This window comes from Macaca nemestrina, chromosome 7 (assembly GCF_043159975.1).
Source record: "Macaca nemestrina isolate mMacNem1 chromosome 7, mMacNem.hap1, whole genome shotgun sequence".
Classification (NCBI taxonomy): domain Eukaryota; kingdom Metazoa; phylum Chordata; class Mammalia; order Primates; family Cercopithecidae; genus Macaca; species Macaca nemestrina.
The window spans coordinates 20,471,089-20,492,851 of NC_092131.1; the positions used below are offsets into that span (position 1 = coordinate 20,471,089).

The 21,763-nt window shown below is 36.0% G+C and overlaps 1 long non-coding RNA gene across 1 annotated transcript in view; it reads left to right on the forward strand.

Annotated features, from left to right (window-relative positions):
• The window catches only part of LOC139364085 (uncharacterized), a 101,950-nt gene that overhangs the window by 61,604 nt on the left and 18,583 nt on the right, over positions 1-21,763 (forward strand). The window contains exon 2 of the long non-coding RNA XR_011625337.1: positions 871-948. This is a non-coding gene — a long non-coding RNA (uncharacterized lncRNA). The remainder of the gene's footprint in view (positions 1-870; positions 949-21,763) is intronic.

Below are 21,763 nucleotides of genomic sequence, written 5' to 3' on the forward strand. Positions count from 1 at the left end.
GGGAAGCTAAAATGGGGTCTTTGAAAGCACAAGAGAAGAGACATTCTGGTAAAAATAATTAATAGAACCATGACAAAGATGACTATAGCCCAAGAGGATCTTTCAATATTGATTGAATTTGTGCCTGATGTCCCAGCATGACTGTGCATGGGGAAAGCCATCTGTATTTCATGGATCAGGCTGGCAGGCCACTCAAATCAGGCTTTAATCCAACTTCAAACCAAGAGAGCTGGGAGGAAAACAGCTTCAGACACTTGAGGTGACGGCCAGAAATGCTCTAGATGCTTGGCATGAGAAGGATTATCAATTTAACCTGGACTTTTCTCTCAGCCACACATCTGACCCGGAATCATAATCTGTTGTTAAAATACTTCCATCGTGTTTTGGGGTCTTTAATGTTCTAAATAAGTGATTTATTCTCTCTGAGATATATTTCCACACTAGTGCTTTGGGAATATTTCATGATCTGAAAATAAGATATCCATTTATGTGACTTAATAAGAAAGAGAAGAAAAGGAGAGGATACGTACCATGTTTTCTGTTATGCAAGTTTTATTTGTACAAATATAAGCATTTAAATAAAACAAACATAAGGGTTAATGAATCTTCTTAACCACATTAAAGAATATACAGAATTGTGCCTGATTTTAAAATTATAAACTCCTAATTCAATTGTAATCTTTGTTTTCTCAATCCAAACTATTAATAATCACTGCTGAAACAAATCCCAAGGCTCTGTCCAGATCTGGGAACTAATTAACATTCAGTTAGCACTTGCCATATGCCTGTCACCATTGTAAGCATGTAGTAACTGATTTAATGTTCATATCATCTTTCCTTATGGCTACCATTACTGTGCTCACTTTACAGGTGAGGTTCAGAGATTTATGCAACATACCAAAGGTTACACAGCTGGACATAGCAGAACCAAGATTCAAATCTCCACAGGTAAGCTCCACAGCCTTCTGTCTTATCCAGCACTTTCTTAACCACCTTGAATATTTCATTTTAAACTTGATACCTTATTGGCTCAGAATCTCTGCCCAACATTTTCCTAAAACTCTTTCCTACACTATACAACCCTTCCATTTGTTTAGAAATTCATCAGAGGAGAAATACTAAGTTGCTTTCTTTGTGTCATCATCAAAAATACAGCTTCCCAAATCTTTCAATTGAAAAAGTAGCCAAAAAGATATCTGAAGGACACAGAGATGGAGAAAAGGAGAGGAGATAGAAAGAGGAAGAGAGAGAAAGCTCAAATGAAATTAGTGTGTGTGCTAGCAAGATTCCTCCCAGTAGTTGTCTTTTTCCAATTAGAAGTGACTTTCACAGTTGCAGCACCACCTCTGTTCACCCCGGCTCACTGCCCTTCCAAACCATGTCTTCTGTTACTCTCAATCTATGTCGAATAGTCCCTCAGCTCTCATAATGGGACCAAATTCATGGCTGCTTCCTGATACAGATGTGTCCTGTTATAAGGGTTGAAATTACAAAATGTAAGTTTACTCCATTGTAAGTTTTACCAATGCATTTAACTTAACAAGGTTCTAAAACCATCATAAAGTTATTTACAACAGTTACTGAAAAAGATCATCTCTGAAAACAAGGAAAAGTTGTTCTTTCCCCTACACCCACACACAGCCTGAGGTTCACCAATGAATGCACTCTCAGCTTCTGTCCTCCCAAGCATTTCATAAGATAGGGATTTTGGATTTTTTACCTTTATGCATAGGGATTTTGGATTTTTTACCTTTATGCACGTGCAATTAGCTTAAAAATGTCCACAAAACTTTGTAACTTGTAAGCCTTTTTTTCCCTCCTTTACTGAACTATATACTGAAATGTGGAATATGAAATATGGAAGGCTATAAGGTTCAGAATCAACAAACCTGGTGGATATAAGAGTATCTATCAACACCAGACAAAATAGATGACTATGGAAGAATTAGAAAAAGGAGAATGATAATATGTGTGTGTGTGTGTGTGTGGGTGTGTTTATGTTTTGCAGTTGAATATTGCATTAGTATCCCAGGGCTACTGCAACAAATTACTACAAACTGGGTGGCTTAAAACAACAGAAAAATTATTCTCTCAAAGTTCTGGGGACCGGAAATCCTAAATCAAGGAACCGGCAGGGCAGCACTCCTCCTGAAGGCTCAAAAGGAGAATCTCTTACTCCCTCTCCCAGCTTCCAGTGGCTCCGGGAGTCCCTGGTTGGTGGCTGCATTATTCTAGTCTCTGCCTTGTTTTCTCATGGCCTTCTCCCCAGTGTCTTTCCATTTCTGTTTTCTATTAGGAGCTACCATTGGATTTAGGGCCCTCACACTAATCTAGGGTCTCTCATCTCAAGATCCTTACCTATATCTGTAAAGACTCGTATGCCAAATAAGGTCCCCTTCTGAGATTCTGGTGGTAAGACTTGGATATATATCTTTGAGACCCAATTCAATTCACTGCAAATGTGTTCTTGTTTATGTTACATGTTTCTCTGAATAATACCATTCCTTATAGTTATGGAGTTAAAACACCCTTTCTTTTATGAAAGGAGAGTAATTTTGTTTGTATATTGTATTAGTCTGTTCTGACATTGCTATGAAAAAAACTACCAAGACTGGGTAACTTATAAAGAAAAAGGGTTTAATTGGCTTATGGCTGTGAAAGCTATATAGGAAGCATGGCTCAGGGAGGCCTCAGGAAACTTACAGTCATGCAGAAGGGGAGCGGGGAGCCAGCATGTCCTACATGACTGGAGCAGGAGGAAGAGAGAGCAAAGGAGGATCCTTGAACAACCAGATCTTGTGAGAATTTAATCACTAGAATGCACTGGGGGATGGCGAAAAACCATTAGAAACCAGCCCCACGATCCAGTCACCTCCCACCAGACCCAACTCCAACACTGGGGATTACAACTTAACATGAGATTTGGGTGAGGGCAGAGTCATGCTATATATGTATGTAATATGTATTATTATATACATATATAATAATGATTTAATGTTCATATCATACATATTATATATGTATATGTATATGTGTACATGATTGCCGTATTATGTATGTATGTGTATATGTATGATTATATGTGTATATGTGTGTATGATTATATATGTATGTGTTATATACATATTATATACGTATTACATATGTATGTGTATATGTCTGTATGATTATATGTACTTTTTTGACAAAATTAAAAATCAACAATCCAATATCAGTTGTCACAATAAAACAAAAATGCTCCAGGAAATCCCAGTCCAGATGTGATTACAAACCAAACCAACCCCACATTTCTGAGCCTATTTCCTTATCTTCAAATGTAATAATACCTGATTTTTATATATTTGACTTTCAAGTAATTTGCACTTTTGTACATAATGCATGGGGACCTCTGAACACGTTTTCTAAAACACATCTCTGACTTTCTTACACCAGAAGACCAATAAATATTTGAAGCTATTCTCTAGTGACACTGCCTGCAATTCAGGTGTTCAATTGGGGCATTTCACCATCTTTTTTTACAGTAGGTACTGTGGACTGAATGTTTGTGTCCCTGGCAAAATTCATATATTAAATCCCTAATCTGCAAGGTGATGGTATTTGGAGGTGGAACCTTTTGGAGGTGATTAATCACGAGAGCGAAGCTCTCAAGACAGAATGTGTGCCCTTATAAGATGAGATACAAAAAATCTTACCTTTCTTTCTGTCCTCTGTGTGAGGACATCTTGAAAAGACTATCATCTGTAAATCAGGAAGAGGGCCCTTTTCAGACACTGAATCTTCTGGCACTTTGTTTTGGACATTCCGGCCTCCAGAGCTTTGAGAAATAAATGTCTGTGGTTTAAGCCACCTGGCCTATGGTATTTGTTATGGTAACCCAAACTGACTAAGACTGTAGGGTTTACATAATTATGTGAATATTTTGTTTTCCATTTAACAATATGTTTTGAAATAAGAAAGTGATAACGTGAAAATAAGACTCAGTCTCAAACCTAATGGAACTAGACACAAGGAAGAGAAGTAGGTAGGCTGAAAGGCTGACTTTTTAGTCTCCATTGGACACACAAAGTATGCTGATGTGAGTCTAATTTGAAGTAAAATGACAGAATTAATAGCTATATATAAGTGGTGGATAAATAGCTTCAATCATTACATCAACAACGTGCATCATGTTGCAGGTTCATCATGCATCTTGAATAAATTTATTTCCTTCATGTAATTGTCATTTCCAATGTCTGACATATTTAGGGATTTTAACGTGGTATGAAAATAGGGCACTTTCTGTGGTTATAGTCATAATCATAGCAACTGGATTAGTAGTAGCAGAAGTTCCATTATTAGTAGAAATAGAAAAAAAATACAACAGCAGTAAAGTAAAATAACCCTACTATATTATATTAAATGTGATAATGCACACAATGTTCTATAACATATTAAGCTTGAGACAAATGTTAATTATTTTCTGCATTGTTGTATCGTCTCCATTTTGCAATAAATGCTCAATTATGCATTGATTAAGTAGGGATGTCTTATTGACCTGTTTGGTAACTTAGTTCTTACTCATACTTTTTATTTACTAATCAGAAAATTAAGCTCTTCAACCCAAGGTCAGGCCTCAGGAAGGGGTGGATGAGAGCCAAATTTAACCTGCAGCTGGTTAATGATTTTATGTTTGAATATAAAACCTGCAGGCTTGACATGCAGTCACCTTCCCTTTGCCTTGTAGCTGAGTGTTCTACATGTTTATGTCATATAGCCCCTGAAATAATTCGTATTTGAAGCTCTGGGTAAGTGGTTAGGAAATGACCAGCTGCAGGAAACAATGGGAGTGAGCCTTATTTCCTGAACTGTAAGGAATTCCAGTATGTCTAGAGGTTAGTCATGACCTCTTCTTGCTCAAGATTCTGCTGTGATGAGATAGATGATTGCCAATTCACGAAGTCCACTTTACTAAATCTGGGATGTCTGATTTAGTGCCGGCAGGAATCCCTTGCCTAACTATCACACATAGTCTACTCTCCCTGGAGTCCTTCTTTATCTGCTGTTGCTTTTATTCTTTTCAAATGTATGATTAAAGGAGTTGATATGAGAGTTATTTGAAACTAGAAATATAAAGGTAAATATATAAAAACTTTAGATCCAGAGCTGAGTCTACATCAAGTATTAACATCTGGTTCTAAGTCAAGCAAGGTTTTCTTTCAATCGTATTTATTCATGAACAGTTTCAGAAACTATTATGAAGCCAAATGTATGCTAGCCAAGCCAGTCCGCTATATGATGTCTCCTGCTGTTTTTGCTGAATAGTAGTGGAATAAAATGGACTTGTGCTTTGTTCTTTCTTTGTTTGTTGTTAGAAAATGCTCTCTTTCAAATCTGAACTCGATTAAAATAGTCCTTCTGAAATACATTAACCTGAGTTCCTTTCATATAAATGTGTGAGTTGGACACGAGGGAAAATAAATTATGGGTCAGGAAAGTCCCCAAAACATAACCTAAATGAAAGATTTATCTCATTTAGGCCATTGAAGTCATCATCACTCCTTCTAGGGGAGATGGAAACTTGACATTTTATCTTTGTAAGAGTTTTGGGCTGAGTAATAAACTTTATTGAATAAATCCCAGTACCCATTAAAAACTCTTGAATCAGCTCTCTTGTAATAATTACATTGATATAACATCTAAGACAATGATTTGCCCTCATTTCTTTATCATATTCCTATTCCATTTTTACACAGAATAAAGAAGTATGTGCATATTTTAGTGAATTAAAGGACATAATCAGGACATTGGAGATAAAGTATGATTTTAAATCATCTTAAAGGACTTATCTGTAGTGGTACTAAAATTTTTAAGCTAATCTAGAACCAAAAAAGGCTTGTATATATCTTCAGGAGATAAGAAGTTTAGATGAATTATTCTGAGAAATGATGCTTACTTGAGCTCTTTATTTTCCTCCAGTAATGACTGGCAGATATCAAAGTATTATGTTATAAAGTTAAAAAGCACGGCCAACATATACATCGAATGATTCTCATATAAAATTATTCTCACGAAATTCATATAGAATGAACATACATCAAAATCTAACTCATTAATGATAGAACCAGAAGAATGGTAAATCCAATAAGCATTTGAGGACCAAAGGTTTATAAATGCACTCAGGTAAAGCATACTGAAATAGCTGACTAAGTTAAGGACAAAGCTGGTTAAGTCTTACAGTGTTTAGTGTTTGGAGTTTTCTTCTCTATAGCACAGATATTACTTGTATCTCTACAGGAAGAAAACTATGAGTTAACATGTAACCTCCTGGACTTTAGGCTCTAATCAATGGTGAAAAGCAAACTAGATAAAGGTAAGTCCCCTAGAGAATTAAGCATTGCTTAGAAGTGCCAGTGTTAAAATTTGACACTAAGAGAACATGTAGTCGTTCTTTTTGCCTTGTCTCAAGTTTGGTGTAAGTTTTTTAAATAGTTCTTCCAGTGATCATAAATAACTTTGAAAGATTATTTTTGTTGACAAAAAATGCTGCTCTTATTCTTGTTTTGATGAATTAAGTTATAGATGTGCAGCAAGGGGTGTTAACTAACCATATTAACCTCCTTGCTAATGGTCAGCAAATTCAGAGGCTCACAGGGTGGAGCAAGAACAGAGTCCAGAGAATTAAGTTGGACTGCAAAATTCATAAGGAATCTCAGATTGCATTTTCAATAATATCTATTGTCCTTGAGGATTTTAAAAAAATATTGCTTCTATTGGATTTTCTATTCCAAGGCTAGGAAACCAAATGCAAACCTGAAACATTCATATCTACGGGTTGCACCTGCATTTCCTATAAATTTGGGAGAATTCCTTTCTCCTCAGAGTTTGCCAAATCAGATTACATTCTGCCTGTCCATAAAAGCCGAGACCCTTTAAGACAGAGCAGATATTGTTCCAGTTTCCAGGGAAGGTTTTGTGAGCATCAGTTCCACATATGAAATACAATCCATATTCCTTAATGATGTGTTTGTCATATCTAATTACAATGAGATTTATTCTCCAATACATTACCTCAGGTGTAGCCTCAATTGCAGCATCAATTTGTCCAATTATATCCTGGTTAAAAGGAGATCAAATTCTGGCAAATAAGTACATTTCCAAGAAAATAAAGAGACTCAGAATACATACATATGAATTTAAATATATATGTATATGTGTATAAATTCATATATATGAATATACAAATAATATGTCTTTATGAATAAATTTTAAAAATATATAAAATATATAAATTCAGAGTCTGAGAGCATGAGATATCATTCACAAAATAAGGATTAGAGAGATATTCAAATGAGAAGAAACAACTTTTTCTTTTAAATAGGACAACTGAACACAGCTAATACCATCAACATTCTAAAAAAAAAAAAATAAGCACAATTAGATTTCTCTCATCCATTCCATTCTTTACTATGTAAGTGAAAGTTTGATCTTTTGGGTTTGAGGTTAGCAGTAAGCTTCCATGAAGTCGTCTGCTTCTGAATGAAAATGGGTCCTGGAAATCTTGACTCAATCCCTTGGACTATCTGAGAGTTATCTAAGTGATACTAGCTCAAGCTTGAAAGCCTGTTCCCATCAGTTTATTTGTCAAAATATCAATAGTCAAAAGCGCCTTATAGAGTTCTTTTAACTGAAGCATGTAGACTGTTCTTCTTTGTTAAAAGCTTGATTTCTAGCCTGTGGCTTATAACAAAACCTTCAGTTATCAAGCCCAAATGGATGTGGTTAGTTTATTATGGTAATCAACAATATGAGAACAGAGGAGAGTGAAATTCTCTACTGAGTTATAAGATTCAGATCAATGTTTCCTCTGAGGGTAAAAACATGCCAACGCCAGCAAGGGCATGACAAATCTATGATATTTATAATCTTCAAAATATTTGTACTTGCTGTATGTTGCCTACATAGAATTAGTTTGGAGTAGGCTGAGCTTTTCCTTTTATTTGGTAAACTCTTAGCATGCAGCTCTTATACTTGCTGGAACAGCTAAGAAACAGGGGACATACTAATTAAGGAAACCGAGTTAGTTTTAACATCTCTCTTGATATAATGTAAAATAAGAAATTATTTTAGTATTGACTGAAATCTAGTTTTACATGTAAAAGATATTTAACACACATACACATTTCATAAATATGGAGTTTGATCTTGATAAGGCAAAATTAAAAGATTTATCAAAAGGTATTTGGTCTCTTGACAAGGATACAGGCATAGGTCTGGAGACTATTAGCTAGATTACCAGCTCATCAAAGTAACACTGAAATATTTGAAATAAACTTAGAATGTAAAACAATTAGAAGGAAACTTAGCTCTTTCAGAAGTGAAGAAATTAAGTCCTTCTCTTTTTTTCATCTTTTAATTCATGGACATAAAATTCTGTACATAGCACAGGAAATTAATCTAGTGAGATAGAGAATCTGCTATCTGCGTGGACGATGCAGAATGTAAAGACTAATCTTTTACTATCTCTTTAGAGATTACTAAATACTTCAAGACCATTTGTCATTTTAACATAGAGAAAACATTCTAATTTGCATTAATATAATATTTGGCAGTAAAGGAATGATAAACTATAAAAAACTAATCAAAATGAGTCAAATTTGCAACATTTTGACATATTTTATATTTCCTATAATACTTTTCAATTGTTAGAAACAAACACAAATAAGATTCACTGTTTTCAAAACTTTTGTAACTTGCTGTAAAAACTCATTTTGTTTTTTATAATAATTTCATATTGGAAGAATCTGATTCTTAATATATGACAAAACTACTCTCTTTATCCCTTGTAAAGCAAAAATACAATTCATGAATCATATACACTCTTGTATTACTCTGTCTTATTTAGAAGCTCTCCAGATCTCTCTTTCAGTATTGTCTCTTACTTAGAAAGTTATTCAGATGTCCAAAGATTATTTACCCACTCAATTTCACGTTATATAAAGGGTTCAAGTTAACTAAGGTTTTTGGAAATAATATTTAATTAGATACAGTTTAGAACACACGTGATGTTAATGTAAAAATGTCAGGACTATCACTTAATTAAACATATCATTTTACATTTTGTTAATTTAAATGTTTTACAGAAAGACTATCAGCTTATCTTAGAACTAAATAAGTATAAGAACTTTAAGACATTCATAATTATAGTCTTTTCATGGAAAAAGATGCACAATTTTAAAATGTTACAACATTTTTCAAAAAGTTATTAAGAAATGAAATGTATACTTGCATTATGTGCCACATTTTTAGCTATTTTTAAACCAATATTACAAACCAGTCTAAAGAGTCAGCTTGATTAGATGGACTAACTTCTTATGAAAATGCTTCTGAGCTTTTATTTTCTATGAAAGAAATATTATTTCCTTTAAGGTCTGGCACATTTAAGATATTATAACTTCAGTTTTCTTATTTTCTTGGGATTCTGGAAACATTAATTAATGCTAACACTTAAAACAGATATCCTTTATTTTGCGAGAATTTATAACTAAATTTATTAGTGCTCTTCAGAGGTAAGGGAATATTTCACATTTACACAAGAAGGAGTATGGTGTTGTTCTGTGACAGACACTTAGATGCACAGAAAGGAAGCAACTTTCACCGTGCATCTTCAGCAGGAGGTCAAGTTAATTATAGAGAACAAAACCCATCGGTTCAGATTGCAAAGAAAAGTTTCACTCTCCAGTGGTTAGGAAATTATTTTTTAAATTTACTTTCAGTTCACAGATAGACAGGTATACAAATGAAAACGACTAACAAACTCAATTAGGTATGGACAGACTAACAGACCTTACCAAAAGCCAAAAAAAAAAAAAAAAAAGAAATTAAACAAACTAACAAAGAAAACTCCACAGAATTAGGAGTAAGGGGAAGGCAACAACAAAATTAAGAATCAGTAAGGGTAAAGCCCTAGCATTGCTTGGGATTTACTCCTAGGACCAAAAGAAGACCTCCCTAGGATTAAACAGCCCATAGGTGCATTTCTCAGAAAATCAGCTTTGACTGGCCCTGGCAGTTGAATCCATTTGGGCATGTCAGTGGAAATTCCTCCAAAAATGTCCATGTATAATTTCTAAAAAGTGAAAAAATATGAATCTTATATAAATATTAAATACATATACTCAAAAATTTAACTTATTGAGTGAAACAGCATTATGAGAAAGCTGATTCAAAAAGCACTTGAGAAGCAAAGTATATATAGTTCATCAGGAAAAGCATACTGAAAGTGTTTGCTAAAATGAAGGCATACTGAAAGTGTTTGCTAAAATAAAAGAAAAATTGGTTAATGTCCTACTGGGCAATGAAACAATATCATTTGGGATTATCTTCTCTACCTGCCTAAATTATTTGCATCTCTGCAGACAAAAATCTCTAAATTAACATGAAATGTGACAGATTCTAGACTGTCTAATCTATAGGAGAAAGCAAATTAAAAAACAATGCCTCTAAATAATTCTTTGACTGTGTATCCAGACTTTCTTGGGAAGACTAATATCTTTTGATTGTTGAGAACAGGAATTTTAGGGACCAAAGACTTAACATTATACTGATTCTAAGTAGTCCATATTCATCAAGAAAGTGGACATTTCTGTTGTAAATGATGTAAAGATTGAATGAAGATCTGGGAATGGAAATGCTTTCATATTCAACCATGCCTTATTTTTTTATAGCAAGAACTCTGGAAAGCTATTAGAAAGTGGCCAAGTCAAGTACCTTGACTTCAGTCTTCCTTTTGCCATTGTAGCTCTTTCTAATTAATACCTTCTGAAAATTTTGTTCCCACTTAACTTTTATACTGAAATGCTCATTATGTTTATGTCACAAATCTTGCCCAAGTGCATTTAGTTGCAGAACATAAAGCCACTGCCATAAACACAGATACCTTTAAGGCCAATGATAATGGAATGATATATATTTTCTCAAAACAACTTTAAACAATATTATGGGAAACCTTGTTAGACAACACACCCTCTCACACACCAACAACACACATGCACATCCACTCCGATAAATCAACTAAAAATTCTTTCAAAATTATGATGGTTATTTTTATTATTTTGTGTATGTCTCCCCATCGCCAGAATTTCTAATGAACATTTGTCATTTGTTTAATTGAATGCAGTATTAGCCAACTGCTAAGAGTTTACTCTCTGTTTCATTTTGATCTCCTTCAACCCTCGACATGGTTTGACACGCTATGCTGAAATGTTAAAAATGTTCCAGTAAAGTCTCTAAAACACCTGCAAGCTGCTTGGGCTTGATTGCAGGCAGCTGATGTTAATTGCAACAGGAGCACTGGCTGTTTTTTTTTCCCCCAGACTTTCTAACTAACTCATAGAAATAAGAGTTAAGGAAGACCAATTGGATCACTCTTCCACTGTCTCATTACTGTTCCGAAGAATATAATTTCCAGGGCATCCAGTTCAAAGGATGAAACTTCAACATTTTGTGGGACAGTTTCTATCTTATTCAAAGGCACTGTGGGAAATACTTCCTCAGGTTCATAAAAGCTTTCCATTACTGAATTTCTTCCTATTTCTTCTCATTAGATTCCTCATAATGTTAAGTAATTTATTTTCACTGCAGACATTTGAGGGGCATACCGCCATAAGGAATTCTTATGATGCTCTTTATTCAAAGAGGTAAAAAGCCTGATTTCAGAACTCAACCCATGGTTGTATATCTAACCCCAAAGTATTTCCCAACAAAGGAGATTCTCTTTAATTACATGATTCCATGTCTTAGAAATGTGTTCTAGCTTCTGAAATTATTTCGTAGCTCACAGAAAGGTTGCAATAAGCATGAGTGAGGATAATAAGGGTCATTATGAAGCCTCTTAATAATTGAAGAGTGAAAACCTTTGGGTGGAGAGTTCCAAGCGCAAATGACTTTAATTTTTCATGTTTCTTTCTAGGAGGAACCTACCTTTTGTGATTCAATGACATGGCTAATGTGGGCTGTATGATTCTTCTCACGGAGTTCTATCTCCCAAAGTATTACTCATTTTTCTGTTTGACTTTTCCATTGATTTTCCACTGATACTTTTCTGATTAATGAGACCCCTGTTATGAATTATGAAGCATTGTGAGAATGCCTTCACATATCTGTGGATTATATCTGTGGCTTAATTTTTATCTTGTCTAGAGCGATGAGGGACTCTGGCTTCTCAAGAGACTCTCAGTGTGGAAACCTTCCTGAAAGCTCTGTGTGGAGGTGGTAAACTGCCCTGAAATAGACTTCTTAGAGAAGGAAGCAGAACAGAATGTTCACATAAAAGTGCTAGGTTGGATAATAATCATATTTAGCACTTACATAACAGTTTTCATTTCCCAAACACTTTATAAACAGCAACTAAATAAACCTTTCAACATCTCCATTAAATAGATAAATAAGCTCTATTATCTTAGCGTTCTGTTTGGTGGAGAAAAAAAAGTCTGTACTCGTTTATAACTGCAGGAGATTATTTCAGAATAATGATTCCAACTCCAGTGTCTGTAAGCCAGTCTCAAGCTCTACCTGTTCCAATTTTCTTTTCAAGGCAACTGATTAACTGGTACTCATGTTGGTCATTGTGAAACTGCAGTCAAAGCCATTTCTCTGCAGCAATCTAAGTTCAAAGAGTTACTCAGAGATGAATGCCTGGGAAGTTTCCATTATAGGCCTGACCTGATAAAGGAAAAAGTAAATAAGTACCTGAAATATCAGAAGGATGTGAACTGCCCAAGCTTGTCTCAGTTCCTGAGATCTTCCTCAGTTAACATTAATAATGCTTCCCAGCCAGATAATGAATCCCTCACCAAGGCCTGGTGGAAGATGGCATACTGCTTGCATTTGGTGAGCCTCCAAGCTTTCGATTCTTTCAACAGAAGCATATTGATTTCCTTTCTTAATGTTTTCTCAGAGTCACAAAGTGTCACTGCCTACTTTTTCCAGGCTCCCTGAAAATTTTTTAACATGTTTTCTGCTTGCTCTACTTCCTGCTGTTCCTTTTCACTGAAAAAAGAATTTAATAGCCTGTTTTGATTCAAAGAAGGCATGTGAATGTACTTTTCTGCAACTAAAGTACAATTTGTTTACAAATGTTGGCATGGCACAAACGAACCATTATATGACTTCCTTCACTATTTGATGGCTTTGTTCTTAAAAATGTTAAAGTACCAAATCAGTTCTCATTTATGTTATCCCTTTTAAGCTAAAGCCTTCTTAATATGGACAGAGTGGTGGTTGAGGGTGCAGGCTCTGGCATCAAACTGCTTTGCCAAGTTGTTTAAATCTCTTAGTCTTAGTTTCTCAAGAGTAAAGTGGAACCATTGACAATACAGATGTGAGCAGGTTGTTATGGGGATTAATGAAATTATATGTTTGAAGTGGGAGCACAGAGGTGGGGCTATGGAAGGGCTCAATAGGTACTAGGGGTCATCTTTACCACCACCATCACCACCATCATCATCATCAACCTCATCATCATCTGGCAATGGTACAATGTAAGAACAGAAAAAAAATTGTCCCAAGAAAGACTGTAATCATAAACCTGGGATTATCTGAAATCTGCACAATTCATCTTAGTTTTCCTTGATCCCTCAAGAATTGGGTTAGCCATCATCACAATAGAAGCATGAATTCCTAGGATTTAGAAGGATAATGTTATGATGCTAGGGTAAGTGAGGCTTTAACTAGAAAACTCAAAAAGAGTTCAGGTTTATTTTATATTAACAACTGGGTACAAGAAGAGAATGAATTTCCTGAGTGTCTGGAAAGCTCTGGGATCCAGAAGTAGGTAGAGAGGAACTTCCAGCAGTGGCAGATGAGAAACAAATGCCTCACACCCTTAAGAGCTTTAGAAGGTCAAGTCAAGTACATCCTGGAAATCTAGAGGAAGGTGGCAGAGCCAAGGGCACAGGCAGCCTATGGGCAGGGCAGAAGTCAGCTGTTTGAAGTTGTCAGCCTCCATGTGGATGGTAGCCCAGGAGGGGCATAGGCACTGTGGAGGAGCCACCAGGCTGTGGCTGCTCGGCAGGGCCTGGACAGCATAGGAGGTCACTGTGTTAATTAACATGAGTGGCACTTTCTACCCCTTGTGTTCTCCCAAACAGCCACAACTATGGGAAGTGGGGCAAACTCAATGAGAATCAATGAGACTTCACCAAAGATACACAAAGTGAAGAAGCCTGGAGCGATATAGGTGGTCAAAGTCTTATTCTGTCTCTTACAGAATCCAAGAAATTTTAGGGGCTGAACTTGTGGATGAACTTTGAAAGAATTTGGATATTGGAGTAAGCTAGTAGGCACATGGTGTTACTGATATTTACAATTCATTTCTTAATTCCTTTATTTTTATGTTCACTTTGAAAATACTTATTTAATGAAACACATAAGAGTATGCCTGAGACATTTGGATTATGGTTCTACACATAGCTAGTTATACATTTTGTACTGTGTACTTAGAAACTAAAATAAATCGAAGTGCACAAAAAAGAATCATGGAATTAAAAATATTGTATCTCTTTTCCTTTCCTTGTCATATTCCAGAAAGGTGAAACACTTATTGTGAAAACATTAGGTTTTTATCAAATATATAATATAGGGATACTCTCTCTTTATACCTGATTCAAAATATAGAGAAGTGATTAGAACAAAACATAAAAATCTTTTTATCTGCTCACATTTTTCCTAGCCTTGAAGCAACCACTGTCAATGATTCTGTGTGCTATTAATCTTCCAGTATGCATGTGTGTGTACATAATTATATACAGCATAAATAAGATTACATTGTACATATTAAGAGACTTGCTTTGATAATGAGTCTTAAAGATCTTTTCACATCAATATATTCATACCTTCATCATATTCAATAAAATGTTTTCACTTTAATTATTTACTAGTTAATATGTACTTTCCCTTACCTTTTTCTAACTCAATAAATGATACAAAGAATACTTTTATATATACATCTTTGGGTACGTGTAAAGTAGAATTACTAGGTCATAAGCAAAACACAGTTGTAATTCTGATATATACTGCCAAATTAGCTTCTAAAAGACAACCAATCTATAATTCTACTAGCAGTGTTTAAGACCAGGGAGAGAGTGAGTATTATTGAAATTTAATGACTTTTTTTCACAATATTTACAAGATTGGTTTAGGATATGTGTTGCTATTGATCAAAGGATTCGTTGTAGAATTAATGCTGTGATATTTTCTTCTGTCACTTTTACAATCAGCATTACTATTTTATAAATATAAGTATTGTGCAATATCTTTTCATTTTCTTTTTTTCCCCGTCTTTTACAAAGGGGAAACCAAGATCTAGAGGGAGTAGTTGAAAAGTGCCCAAGTTTTTATGGAAGCCAGAAGTGAACCCACCAAATTCTATTAAGTGTCTGGCAATTAGGGCTAAATCAGTAATTGAGTGACTATATATATGTGTGTATATATATATATGTATATATATATACACACACACATACACACACTTTTAGGAGTCTACACAAAATATCCTATTTAGATATAACAACTGAAGCAATGAGTGAAAGGAACTCTGAGATCTAGACAAGGCCATTGACATGTAGCAAATAGGTAAATTGGGAAATAACATAATAGTTGAATAATAAGCTTCAAGATGTATGAAACAGATGGATGAAAGTGAAGTTAAATACAAATCCTTTGATAATTGGGATGCAATCTATGGGCACCACATGGCATGATTCATCTTCATGGTTTTAAACCAGTGGTGAAAATGAGGGATAACACTGGGTTCAGTGTAGTCTCATGATTCTTGGCACACCAGCGACAATTCTCGTGCTTTTACTAAGAAATTTAGAGGACTGACGGAAACTGAGAAAACAGGTAACATGTAAAATCCTTATAAATAATAAGGAATTAATCATTCTTATAGTAAGATATATTACCGACACATTTTCATTATTTGTATCACGGTAACTCTGTGATATGAGTAGGGGTGATAGTAGCACATTCCACTGATAGGGGAGAAAGCTGAGATATAGAAGAGGTACTTCCTTATACCAATTATGTTATTAATCAGCAGAAGACACAACCACCTAAATTTAGGCTTTCTGATTCCTTATCCTGTGTTCTTCCTAATATTAATACCCTGCCTGCTAGTCCAAAGCAAAGCTTTTGAGTCAATCAGTTTAAATATCCCAAAACTTCATAGCATGACCCTATTATTACTTATGGAATTGAGTTTAACATAACCTGGGGTATCTTTGCACCTCATAAAGAGGTCTAGTTATTGAAGTTCAAAAAGGTCCTTGTTACAGAATAGTGTGCCCGGAAGATATCTAACAGCATAGGTCACAAGAGAGTTAGTATCATAGAGGAAGGACTCCAGGAAAGAGAAAGTACTTCTTGACAGATGAAAGGAGAGGGTATGTCTGTTAATACCTCAGCTGGATCGTCCCTCAGATTTTCTAAATTGTCTGATCGTATATTCTACTCTTGAGCTTGTTTGAATATTTTTTTTCTAGGAGCAATAATATATGTGCTTTTCTTCTGGAAGAAGGTGGGCATTACCTGAGTTTAATTACGTTTTTCTGGAGATTTTTAAAGTCAGGTTTGTGGAAATTCACGGTGTATAGTCTCTGATAATTTATCTTTTGTTTTCTGAGACGGATGAGTCCATACAATCCTAATTGAGAGGAAAAGTAGACGTAAGTTGATGCCTTAGTATCACGGCCTCATCTTTGCAAATTTTAATTCCACTATGCTGATTGAGAGATATTAAAATGACCTAAATATCTCGTAGTATGTCAACAGAAAACTAAATTATTAAGTTTCCTCTTATATTAAACTAAGATTTGAGTGGGTGCTCAGTAAGGTTTCTAGGAGTCCTTTTGTTCCATGTCTCCTTTTTAATCATAGTACCCAGCATTGTGCATGGCAAAGAGAAGAGCTCATTAACTTGTGATGCACAATCATTTGTTTGAGTAGAATATTTGCAATGCTTTAAAATGTCTTCCTTCCTCCCTCCCTCTCTCCCTTCCTTCTTTCCTTCCTCTTTGTTCTGCGTTCAATCATTCATACTTTGTACATTCAATAAATCTTTATCGAACATCAATACTGGACCTTTATCCTTCCTTTTTCTGGAAATCCAGAAGTTACTGAAATATCCTAGTAGATAGCTGTAATAACCACTACACAAAGTTTATAGCTTACAAAACTGAGATTTCAATCTCAATCTTGTATTTAACGGGGGGATTTAGACTTTGTTAATTTCATCTGACAAATGGAAAAGGCGAAAATTAAGTAATATACTCAAGGCCACTGGGTCAACAGCAAAGCCAAGACTTGAACACAATTGGTCTAATTCAAAATCCTTGTTTCCTTCCTCTGTGCTACACGGCCTCTCCAAAAACTAAGCAGCATGAGCTGTGATAAAACCAATGTTGCCTCTGGTTTTCTGGAGAAGACTACATAGGCCATGGCCTCATCAGGAAATGCATGCTGTTTTCCCTCCTTTAGATTTTTATTATAAGGACAATTGTATATTGTTCTGGTGTGTAGAAGAGTGCAGTCATTTCAAAATAAAGATTTTTTTGACTTTCCTTGCTAGCAGATGCCAGTTTTCCTTTCCTTCCTTGAACCCCACTTAGGTTCCTCATCCTACCACTAGGCCCAAATTGACACTCATAGCTCAGATTTTCCCCCTCAGTGTCTTAGTTTTTAATAACTTTCCTACCCATTATCCTGTATCCTATAGTTGTCACCATAAATCAAGTTTTTCTTTCTATACATGCTATTCCTTTAAATTGTAATTAATCCTGGGAAAGGACAAAACAGTGTTGTTGGCTTTGTACTGTCCCCACTATAAAGCAAATCTGTCAAGGCCAAGGCTCTGCAGGGGTTGGGGCAACCTACACAATCTCCTTTTGTGAAAAGATGAAATACTGTAGGTACTAGTTAGTTCTACATCAGCAGACATGTAAAGTTTAATTTTTACCCTCTTTTTTAATTCCCTGATTATTCTAATCACAGCTTTTAAAAAAGTCTTGTTTTTTTTTCTTTAAAAATCAAACACAACAGTTTAGAACATAAGTCATATTTGTTGGAACGGTATAACTGGCATAATTCTATGAATTCCCATTAAAATTCAGGTTAGCTTCTTATCATTAGAATATGCACTGCATAGCCTAAAATTTTAAAGAAACTTTAGTTGGTTTTCAAATCCAGCCACAGTTAGAATCAGTAAAGAATTTTTTTTTTTTTTTTAAAGAAATAGCAGTGCCCATTTGTTCTTCCCAGAGGCTCAAATTTAAATGGTCTTGAGAGAGGTCCAGACATTGTATTTGAAAATCCCACAGGCGGTTCTGATGGGAAGCTGGAACAGAAGATTATGAGAAATACAGAGCTCATGAACCGCAGGCCTTCCGCCCCTTGTATGGATGGACCCAAGAGTTTCTGTGAGAAATAGCCAGAGCGTGAGTTCCAATTTAGATATACCTTCCAGTGTATTTCAAAGAGGAGACCAAAGGCACTCTCTTCCAGCAACTCATTTGATTGTTACTGAATCAGAATATCTACAGTTAGGGCTTGAAGCTTCGGGCTTTTAAAGGATCCTTTACGCCTTTAACGTCTCACGTCCCTTTTTAACCTAGAGCATCTTTTTATAAATGCCATTACCCTATTGAAATGATCGGACTGGTTGCCTTATAACATGTTCCACCTTTTGAATTTGTCTAATTGTTTCTTTGTGGTGTTGTTGACATTGTACCCCCAGATTTCCTACAAACTGGAAGTCAAGTTTCTAAGTTTACTTGAATTCTGGTTGAACATTTTGAGCAAGAACATCTCAGAAGTATGTTTTATATTAATACATCATATTCCTTCCTGTAAGATTCTCCGTGGGGCCTGAAAGCTTAAGCGGATGAGTAACTTCTCCCTTCTCAGGCCCAGCTCAAGGTGCAAGGCCACTTGCATCAGCAGCCTGCGCTAGCAAAACAGCAGAAGCAGGAAAAGAGCCGGCCGGACGACACGTACCTCTGAAGGTCAAGAACGTAGCAGTTATGTCAGACTAGGACACTTCCTATTTACAGGAGACTATAAAACCTTTGCCTCCTCCTCACTTGGTGCTGATGCCATTTTAGGCCTCAGCCTGCAGGCACCCAGGCGCTTATTAAAACAGCATGTTGCTCCACACCACCTCATGTTGTCTGTTGGCACACTCTCAGGGTTCAAACTGATACAAAAACCTTATACTTCGTATCAGTGGGCACCCCACGTCCCACTTTCCCACTGTTAGCTGTGCTGTTTTCACTCCCAGGTTACACTGATGGTGGCCAGATTCATCCATTGTAAAATTGAATTAGCCCCAACTTCATCAGGAAGTAATGAGGCTTTGACATCACACACTTAGCCAGTTTCCCATCAGCCTTTCACCTAGGAGTTTTGAAATGATGAATCAACGATGAATCAGTTATTTTTTTTAAGGGCTATAAACTGGTGATATTCTATTATTTCTTCTACATTATCTCTCTTCCTCTAGAGAAAGAAGAGTGATCTTTTCAGAGGTGAATTAGATTATGTCACTCTTCTGTTCCATCCCACCCCAGTGACTTTTTTCTCTACTAGAGGCCTCCAAACACCCCTCCCCAGCAACCAGTGTCCTCACTGATTTTTGTCTCCCATTACTGTCTTCCTTACTGTTGCCACTCCAGTCTCCTTGCTGGAAGGTGCCATGCATCTTCTGATGCATCACTGTTCCCTCTACCTGCAGTGCTTTCCCTTGGCTTCCTTCCACTATTATTTCAGGTTCCTTCTCTAATATTACCTTGTCAGTGAGTCCTTCTCTTACTCCCTTATTTTAAATAGCAATCTTTCCAACACGTTCTTGCCTCTTTCTGACTTAATTTTCTCTAAAGTACTTATCTTCTATTGGCATGTTATATATTTACCTATTTGTTTCCCTCTTTTCAACCTCAATGAGATGAATGAATGATTAAAGTGAATGGTGATGTTCAGAAGAGCTAAATAGCAGGACAAATATCACTCATCAAATTAGTAAGAAAAAAAGTATAGTCTTAAGAACTGTCAGCTGGGAACTGGCCTGGAACAAAGAGTTAGACCTTAATGTTCTCCTGTTGAATATAAACAATTTTATTGAATACATATCAGACAAGGTCATTCTGAGACCATGATGGAGTGAGACAAAAAACATACCCCTCCATAATTATGTCTGAGCACAGACAAAACATGAACAGTATGCAGAACTATGCAGAACACAAAGATGTCCAAACGTCCCTTTCCCCAACTAACACTTGTCACTTCTGTTTCCTTTCCAAGGACAGCTTTAGTTCTGCTTCCTTCCTCTTTCCTCCTGGATATATAAAATTTCAAAGTACTTGCACTAGTTTCCTATGGCTGCTGTAAGAAATTACCACAAGCTGGTCGCTTCAAACAATGTAAATTTATTTGCTCACACTTCTCAAGCTCAGAAGTCTGAAATCAAGAGATCAGCAAACTTGCCTCCAAAGGCTCTAGCGAAGAATTCTTCCTTCTCTCTTATGACTTCTGCTGGCTCTGGCCATATTCTTGTGGCTTCCAGTCTCTGCCTCTGTATTCAGTCACACCAGTCTCTGTTTCTGTATTCACATGGCCTTCTCCTTTTTTTTTGGACTGAGTCTCGCTCCTGTTGCCCAGACTGGAGTGCAGTGGCATGATCTCAGCTCACTGTAACCTCTGCTTCTGGGGTTCAAGGGATTCTCCTGCCTCAGCCTCCCAAGCAGCTGGGACTACAGTCGTGAACCACCATGCTCGGCTAATTTTTTGGTATTTTTATTAGAGACAGGGTTTCACTATGTTGGCCACGCTGGTTTCAAACTCCTGACCTCAGGTAATCTGCCTGCCTCGGCCTCCTAAAGTGGGGGAATTGCAGGCATAAGCCACCATGCCCAGCCAGCCTTCTCGTTTTATGTCTGCAGTCAAATGTCCCTCTACCCTCATAACACTCATGATCACATTAAGGCCTCACCTAGATAATTAAAGATAATCTCTCCATCTCAAGATCCTTAACTTAATCACATCTGCAAAGACCTCCTTTTAGAAAAATATGGTAACACCCACAGGAACAAGGGAATAATACCTAGATATCTTTGGGGAGGGGGAATTATTCAGCCTAACACATATCCTGTTATACATCTAGGTATGACCCAATCCACAGTAAAGCACTTCTTTCTTGAACCATCATGACTGACCCTGCCAAAGCCATCTATCCAAAGCTAAATGTTTATAACTAATCCCTACTAATATCTTTTTAAGAATATACCCTCATAGTTCCCAATGTTATGTGGTCTCTCTTATTATAAGCAATAAAACCAGGTGTGTATAATACAGGTGGATTTCTGGTAGTCTCTACCTGGTGGGTATGGGTACCAACATATGTGTCTTGCATTTATCCATCGCATATTCAGACCTCAGAATTTCAATTGCTTGGCTTTTTTTCCCCTTAAAATATCTTATAATCAGTGAGAAAGCTAAGTCAGTGGTTTCCGTGGGGCATGGAGGGTTGGCGTTAAAAGAATCTTTGCAATTTATGTACAATTATAATACTTTTGAAAGCATTTTATTCTTTTAAAGAATTGTCCTGGTTTTCTGCTATTAGGTATAATTTAAGTGTTCCTACATACTTGAATCAGAAGTATAAAATATTAAGCTATTTTTAAAACTTATTCTGGAAGTTAAAACTTACCTTTTTTAATGTATTGCCTTGGATAAA